The sequence below is a fragment of the Apis cerana genome, linkage group LG14, assembly GCF_029169275.1.
Source record: "Apis cerana isolate GH-2021 linkage group LG14, AcerK_1.0, whole genome shotgun sequence".
NCBI lineage: Eukaryota > Metazoa > Arthropoda > Insecta > Hymenoptera > Apidae > Apis > Apis cerana.
The window spans coordinates 10601508-10609416 of record NC_083865.1 but is presented as its reverse complement, the minus strand read 5'-3'; the positions used below and the strand labels follow the sequence as shown (position 1 = coordinate 10609416).

General features: G+C 51.9%; 1 long non-coding RNA gene across 1 annotated transcript; it reads left to right on the top strand.

The window, feature by feature from the left end:
• The first annotated feature begins 230 nt into the window (after positions 1-230).
• Positions 231-2768, top strand: LOC133667281 (uncharacterized). Its single transcript, XR_009832624.1, has 2 exons — positions 231-742; positions 2270-2768. It is a non-coding gene; the product is annotated as an uncharacterized LOC133667281 (long non-coding RNA).
• Positions 2769-7909: the final 5141 nt, after the last annotated feature.

The window sequence follows — 7909 nt, the reverse complement described above, 5'->3', positions numbered from 1 at the left end:
TCACCGGCGTGGCAATCGAAATAATCGATAAAACGAACGCACCGACCGTGCTGGTACGCGTGGTGATTCGAAACAGGGAAAACGTTGCCCAAGATATTCTCTTCCACAAAAAAAAAGAAAGGGGGAGGGGGGATACTTTCCGCCGCGAGACTACTTTTCGAGCCGTGGCCACGAGGGCGAAAGGGAAGAGAGAGAGAGAGAAAGAAACAGAAGGCAAAGATTGCCCCCGTTCCTCGATGGCCACGAGATATCCCTGAAAACTGGAATCGGATCGGAGGAAATCGGATATAACCTTAACGGCGATCGTTCGTTCAAAGAACACGACGCACACAGCGGAGCTGGTGGTCGAACGGAGAGGGAGGGAGGAAGGGAGAGAGAGAGAGAGAGAGAGAGGGAGATGATCGGCGTAGGCGCCGAATACGTCGTTATCCACCTGGCGGGGTTTGCGCAGCGCAAAACGCAAACGCAGAGAGAGCGCAGAGAGAGGCGCTTCAGCGCATGGGGCGATAGCGGTGGGTGGACGGGTTTGGGAACGGGACAAGGTCCGGCAGAGAGGGCTGCGATGGGGCGAGCGAGAGGGTGAGAGGGCCGCGGGGTTGTTGGGGAGGTCGAGGGGTGCGCGTCCGAGAGAGGGTTGGCGGTGCGATAGAGGCGGCGAGGAGGTGAGGTGGGGGTGGCCGGCACGGGGCCACGGCGCAGTTGCTACTCAGACACGGGGATGCTCGCAATGCCTCTATCAAAGGTTACCGAAATTTTCCTAAAATAATCGTGTTCGCTTCGCCCGGTTCGCGCGATCGGCCAACGAGATCGTGTACGGTGCGCGCCGCGTCCACCATTCCCGATCCGGTCCAAGTTTCGCCGGGATACGCGCGATTTCGCCCCCTTGGCACGCCGGGGCGAGGGGACGTCGCGTACATCGCGGGGGCGTATATCGTGAATCGAAGACGGGAGATCGGCGGAAGGAAAGGAAAAGAAAGGAGAGCGAGGAGAGAAGGTCGGGCGGGCGGAGGTGGTGGTTGATCGTGGGACGTCCGGCGGTTGTGAGATCGGCGCGTGTTCGCGCGAGCCTCTCGAGAGGCGACTTTCGGAAAGGCGAAGGGAGAGAGCCTGCCGAGGGCGCGGGACGAGGTGAAAGACCCGAGGAGAAAGAGAGAGAGAGCGAGAGAGAGGGAAGGAAGAGGGAGCAGGAGGAGGAATAAGGAGGAGGAGGAGGAGGAAGAGGAGGAGGAGGAGGAGGAGGAAGGAGAGTCTGGCTTTTCTCCATCCAGAAGATCACCATCCAACGACGTACCAGCAGACACTGGCGAGTCGCGAGAACCACGTGGGGGAGAAAAGTCCGGGAAAGCACGAGGAGCGAGGAAGAGAAAGAGGCTCGGTGCTAGAAAGCGATGGGGGAGAGAGAGAGCGAGGGAGAGAGAGAGAGAGAGGCAGAACCAGCCTCCCGACGCGTCTTACTACGACGCGCAAGGAGCGACGCCGCGCGCCTCCCCAGAAGGGGAACAACCATCTGGAGGGGGTGGAAAGGGGGTGGCCGCGGCGGGGGTAGCAAAGACGCTCATTCGTTCCTCGGGTCACGTGGGCCTCTTCTTATAACCGAGGTTTTTCCTTTCGTCCCGCGGGAAATTCGAACCCCTTACGCCGACTCCTTACCCCTCTTTACGAAAGGGGATAACTATAGGGGACCAACTTTCGCCCGTTCGATAAACGGAACGCCACGATCTTCCTCCACCCGTATCGTGTTCGATCTTCTCTTCGATTTCCCACTTTTCTCCTTTCCTTCCTCTCCTTTCCTTTCCTACTCCCCAATCTTCAATTCGCATCGAGTTTCGACCACTACTCCCCACCCCTTTCCAATCCATTTCCAAATTCCGATCGAAAGAGATCGATTTTGTTTGTTTCCTCCCTCTCCCTCCCCACCCCTCACCCCCCGTTCCTCCCTCCCCCTCCCTCCTCCACCCTCCTTCGCCCCTTTTTCCCTTTTTTCTTTTTTCTTTTCTCTCTTTTCCCCCCTCCTCTTTTCCTCGTTCGTCGAATTTGCTCGTCGATTCTTTCCGTCCTTCCTTGGGGGAAGGGAGGGGGGAGGGGGGTCGCGTCGAAAAAAATCGTAATCGTAAAATAATATACTATCGAAATCGTGATATGCATATATATACATATGCATATATATGTGTGTATATATATATATATATATATATATATACACATATATACATGTATATATCCGGAGGAATAAGAATCGAAACGAAAATCGCGATAATTTCTGTTTCAGACGCGTCGCACTGTGTTGTTATGTGTTGTCATAGTTATTTCATTGAAAAATTAATTTCACCGTTTTCGAAACACGCACCGATTTCTGTTTGTGAAACACAAAGTCTGAACAACAACTCCTCTTAAGTTTCTGCCGAAACCGGACTTGATTATTTAGACAAAACTTTTGTTCGAGCGTTCCTCATTTCGAAATTACGACTAGTAAGAAGAAGAAGAAGAAGAAGAAGAAGAAGAAGAAGAAGAAGAAGACGACGAAAAAACGGAAGAAGAGGAAGAGGAAGTGGAAGAGGAAAAAGGAATATAGGAAACGAAGAAAAAAAAAATATCAAAAAAAGCACAAAAAAAAAGAGAAGAAACGAAATTAAACAAAAAAACAAAAAAAAAAGCATTGCCTTAAGGAAGAAGAGTATACCTACACTGTCGAAGGAACAAGCAAAGAAACACAGGGGGGGAAAAAAAAAAGAATAATAATAATAAAAAAAAAAATAACAAAAAAAAAACACTTTAGACGCCTAACAAAGTAAATTGTAAAGATATGACTAAAGTATATTTTTAACAAGTTTTGAGAAACTTTAGATTTTAAAGCGTAAATTTTAAAAGCGAAAAAAATGAAAAAAACCATAAAATTCTTAATAACTAAAAATGTGATCTAAAAGTCGTTGCTACCAAGAGAAGCCTTATGTCCTTGTTTCAATTAGTTCGGTTCCAAACGTAAGTACCGAAAAAACAGGAATGGAATGTAAAGAAAAAAAAAAAAAAAAGCACACACGACGAAGCATACGTTACGTTACGTTTTGCATGTTGGCATGTTGCACGCAATCTTTCGCTTTATTTTATATCGCGAAGGGAGGGGGGGGGAAGGTAAAAATTTGGCGCTAAAATCGCGACCACCCCCCTTTTTCGCGATTTTCCTTCCATCCCGCTCGCGCGCGCCTACCCACCCGAGGTAATGTTAATCATCCTCGATGAAAATGAAAATTCGTTGAGGATCGCGATGATAAATCACGCGAACGGGCGGATTTTCCACCCGCGGTACGTCCGTCTTGCCACTTGCAATAATGACAGCCCTTTAACGGAACAGGCACACCCAGCCAACGTACCGCCGCAAAGTTGCCTCTCTGTAATTGTACACTTTCGTGCGTACGGCACCGCTCGCAACACTTATTATAGTAAATCGGTTAAACGGGAGAGCGTCCGTAATCATAGCAACTACCGTGTGTAATCACTACCGTAGTATCGCTATTATAGCCATTATCATTATAATTCGCAGATTATTAAGTAGTGTGCAACGGTTAAGATTACTTGTCGGTGTCGGAATCGATCCACACATCGCTCGAACGTCTCCACGCCACGCCGATTTCCACGCCACGCGATCTCAGCGCATGATCCGAGTCGAAATCGGGCGTTGATCTCAAAAAAAAAAAAAAAAAAGAAGAGAAAAATATCGCGGCGCGTTTCGCGTCGAGTCAATATATCGCGTCTCTGTAGCTAGACCCCGACTAGAATCGGTATCGAAATGGTTATTACGTTTGGAAAAATGGCGACCAAATTGTCGCGAAACGAAAAAAAAGAGAAAAAGAAGGGAGACGAGAGACGGTCGTAAAATCGGGAACGAGGCGAAAATACGTACACACACACACATATATTTCGAACGAAACGAACGAGAGGAGTCGAGGGAGAGAAAGAGAGAGAAAAATTGGGAATCGGACGGACCTCGATCGAAATCATTTTATTTTTGCACGGGACGATGACGCATCCGCCACCAGACCCCGGGAAACGCGAACGATGATCAGGGGTGAGGCGGGTACGAAGGGGTGGTGGTTCGATTTGAAATTTCCTATTTCGCAAGTGGAGGAGAGTGAGAAAGAGAGAAAGAGAGAGAGAGAGAGAGAGGGAGAGAGAGAGGCCTGGGTTGAAAAGCGGCGGCGGCAGCGGCCGCATGCAACGTAGCAACACGGGCAACACGCGAACCGTTGTTATATACGACGACGAACGAACGAACGGACGAAAATGACGGCGGGTGCGAGGGGGAGGGGAGGGTGGGTGGCGGATCAGCGGCAACAGCGCGCTTTCGCCAGGGCAGAATTTTTTTTCGATGATTTTCGAAGCGAAGGGGTTGCGAAACGCGGGGAGGTTAGAGGGTTTACGTGTAGAGGAACGCGCGTAAGTCTATCATCCCATTTGGCTGGATTCGACGATGGTCGTTGTTGTTGCGCCGGGAATACCAGCGGCAGGGGAAGGACGGGGGGGAGGGGAGTGGGTGGCGGTGGTGGACAGGAGCGGAAAGGCGTTAGGGTGGCCCTGAGGTGGAAAGAGGCAGGCGATGCAACTCGGTGTGGCACGAACCAGGGTGAGCGAGAGGAAGCGAGAGAGAGAGAGAGAGAGGGAGGGTGGCGGGCCTGCATGCATTTTTTTTCCACACCCCGCGTATTGATCCCGGAGTCATTCAAAATGGCGGCCGGGGCCGAGTCAGCCAATGACTGCCTGAATCGATGACTGCAGCGAGCCACCCCCGGACCGGCCAATGGGAGGCCAATGGGAGGCCGTCGCACGGCGTTCTATGCGGGAACCACCACCCCGATATACGAGACACCGGCCTACCACCTTCCTAGTCCGCTAGTACGTGCACATGCGTTCCCACGCGTGTGTATGTTTCGTGTTCCGGGTTCGAGCTCGTCGATGACCCGGGACACGTCGATGATTTCCACGGAAAATTCCCCTCCCCGGTCGGTCGAGCTGCATTTCGACCCCCCTGAAAAACCTTTCCAACTTTCCACCGTCGTTCGCTCGCTCGCTCGCTCGCTCGCTCGCTCGATCCGCCCGGCTATTTCCGTCCAGACCGTTTCGCGTTCGCCGCGATTAACGGCCCCTCCCCCCCACCCTCTTTTATTCCACTCTCGCGAAATAACAACGATCGGAAATCCCGGGCCCGTAGTTAAATCGAAAGAATCCTCCCCTCCCCTTCTCTTCTCCTCTATTCCCGAGCGATCGTCCAACGCTCGGATCGGATTGATTTTCTCGCGCGTCCAAACTTTTTTTCCGTCCAAAGCGACGATTCGTCGCATAACGATTCGATCATCTCCAACGAACAACATCCCGTTATCTTGGTCACCTTGATCCTGCTTCCCGTGTTCCCTTATCTTATCTCCTCTTGCGTGCTCGATGATTCGCGAGAATTCGCCATTCGCCGACCGATCTCGCGTACGGATCTCTTCCTTTTTTTTCTCTTTTCTTTCTTTCGTTTCTCTTCCTTTTCGACCGTGTCCCTTTGGGGGTACGAGGGAAGGGAAGGGAAGGAAGGGGAGAAGAGCGGATCGAGCGCGTCGCGTTTGTCTCCGAACGATCGAAGAGACGCATCAATTTTCTGCCACGGCACTCGTTCCCGCACTTTGTGCATAACGCGGGGCAAAGGGAATGTCGAAACTGCACGAGGCACGAGGCACACGATTGCATCACGGTCTGCGGAGCGTGCACCGCGCGCATCTGTGTGTGCATATGTACTTAGATTGGCTTCTATTGACATAGCCACAGACGACGGCAGTGGTGGTACAGTCGGGAAAAATGCGAGCGACGCGTTCCAACGGCGTTCCTCGTCGCGGCGAGTCCCCGTTCCGTCCGACACTTTGATCTCTCTCGGCACACCCGATTTTCCGCCACGATGAATTAACACAGATGAAATCGAGCCCCCCCCCCCCTCCTTCTCTTTTTCGCCGCGCGCGAAAAAAATCGATTTTCGTCGTCCAATCGTCGCCCCCCTTCTCCCGTCCATTCTTTTATCGCGGATCGACGCCGATATCGTTCGTACAATTCCTCTCCCCCCCCTCCTCTCTTTTTCCTTCCTTTTTTCCTATTTTTATAAAATTCCATCGAGGCGCGTGAACGATGCATCCTCGATGCATGCTCGATGCATTCCCGGTACATCGATTTTCGTTCGTCGATCATCATTGTCAAACAGCGGTGCGAACAAATTCGTCTCGCTTCGTCTCTCTCTCTCTCTCTGTATTACGATTATCAGATTTCCAGCGAATTTCCAGTTCTGGTTTTATTTTTTCTCCTTTTCACCCGATGTTCCTTGCTTCTTCGGAACGGAGGGGGAAGAATTGTATCCGTGTATTTGTCCAAGAGATATTGGCAGCGAACGGATTCGAGGAAGACGAAGGATTCCGTCGAAGGGCAGTGAACGAGGCTGCTACTATTAATCGAGCGAACGAGCGCACTTTCTGTCGCAGCTGTACTAAACTCGCGATGGAATGGTTTTTCTAGCGCGGGCAGTTTTTCTATTAAGCTTCATTTGTTTCTTTCATTGCGTAATGCGCCGGACGCGTCGCTCATTTCATCCTACTGGCGAGCGCGCACTCCTACCGTTAGAATTCTCGATCCGGATCGCACTGTTTCGATAACACCAGTACCGCTCACGTTTCTTCCTCTCCTCGTCCACCTATTCTCCCGCCCATTAACCCCTCGCACGAAACACCTCGTTCGTTCCCCAGAGTTCGAAAGTTGCCCACGAATATATCTCTGTATCGTATCTCCTTTCTATACACATATATATATATATATATATATATATATACACATATATATATTCGTTCGTTCGCCTCCTCGATATCATCGTGGAAGAGAATCATCCTTGCCGGATCCCGCGCGCGGCTTCTTCCGCTCGCGGCCGATCGATAATCGCGATGCGAGAGAGAGTTTTAGCACGGACAGAAACCACCTAAGAACGAGTCACCCTTTTCCGCATTCGTTCGACCCTTGTTCGTTGCCTCGCCACCAGGCGTCACTTCGTCACGGGGTGGTTTCCCCTCTTTCTCCGTCTCTCCCTCTCTCTCCCCCTCCCCTTCCCTCGAGGGGATGGATCGGCCCAGGGAAAAGAAACCTTCTCGTATCTCGTATCTCGGTATCTACGAAAGAAGCGATTTCGAGACGATATCGAGCGCGATATCGTGGCGTGCCATCCTCTTTCGACGAGGAGGAGGAGGAGGAGGAGGAATCGTAGGACGCGAGCCCCGTACCGCGAAATTCTATGCTCGCTCAGCGGGAAGGTACGATCTCCGGCAAAGCGTGGAGGATGGGATGTTGAAACGAGTATCGGTGAAAACGCGAGGGATTCGTGGGATCGCGAGGTGGTGTATTTCGTGGTGTGGGCCCTCGTTTCGGCGGACAATCGAAAGAAAGAAAGAAAGGGAAGGATCAGGGCCGGAAGACAAATGTCTTCCTACTCGGAGTCGGCCGCCGTTCTATCAGGGGAGTCGATCGAGTCGATTCAACGAGAGAAAAAGCGGGCGAGAGAAGGAGATGGGGAGAGAGAGAGAGAGAGAGAGAGGATCGCGCCACGCCGGCACAACTGGCCCCGCCAAGATGCAAGTGCACGTGCACGTCGTATGCACCTCGACTCGTATCCTTGCGCGCCGGTCGGTTCCAGCTGCCGATCGGGATCGGGGGAATCGGGATCGGGATTGGGATCTAAAATGTTACATGAACGTGTGCACGTACGTAGGTGCAATTGGCCGCTCGCTCGCTCGCTCGCTTGCCGGCCCGTGCAACCCGCGCGTGCATATGTGCGCATACGGGATCGCGCGATCCCACCCACCCTTCCTCGTGAAAGAGCCTCGACTCTCACCTGTTTTTTACCCTACCG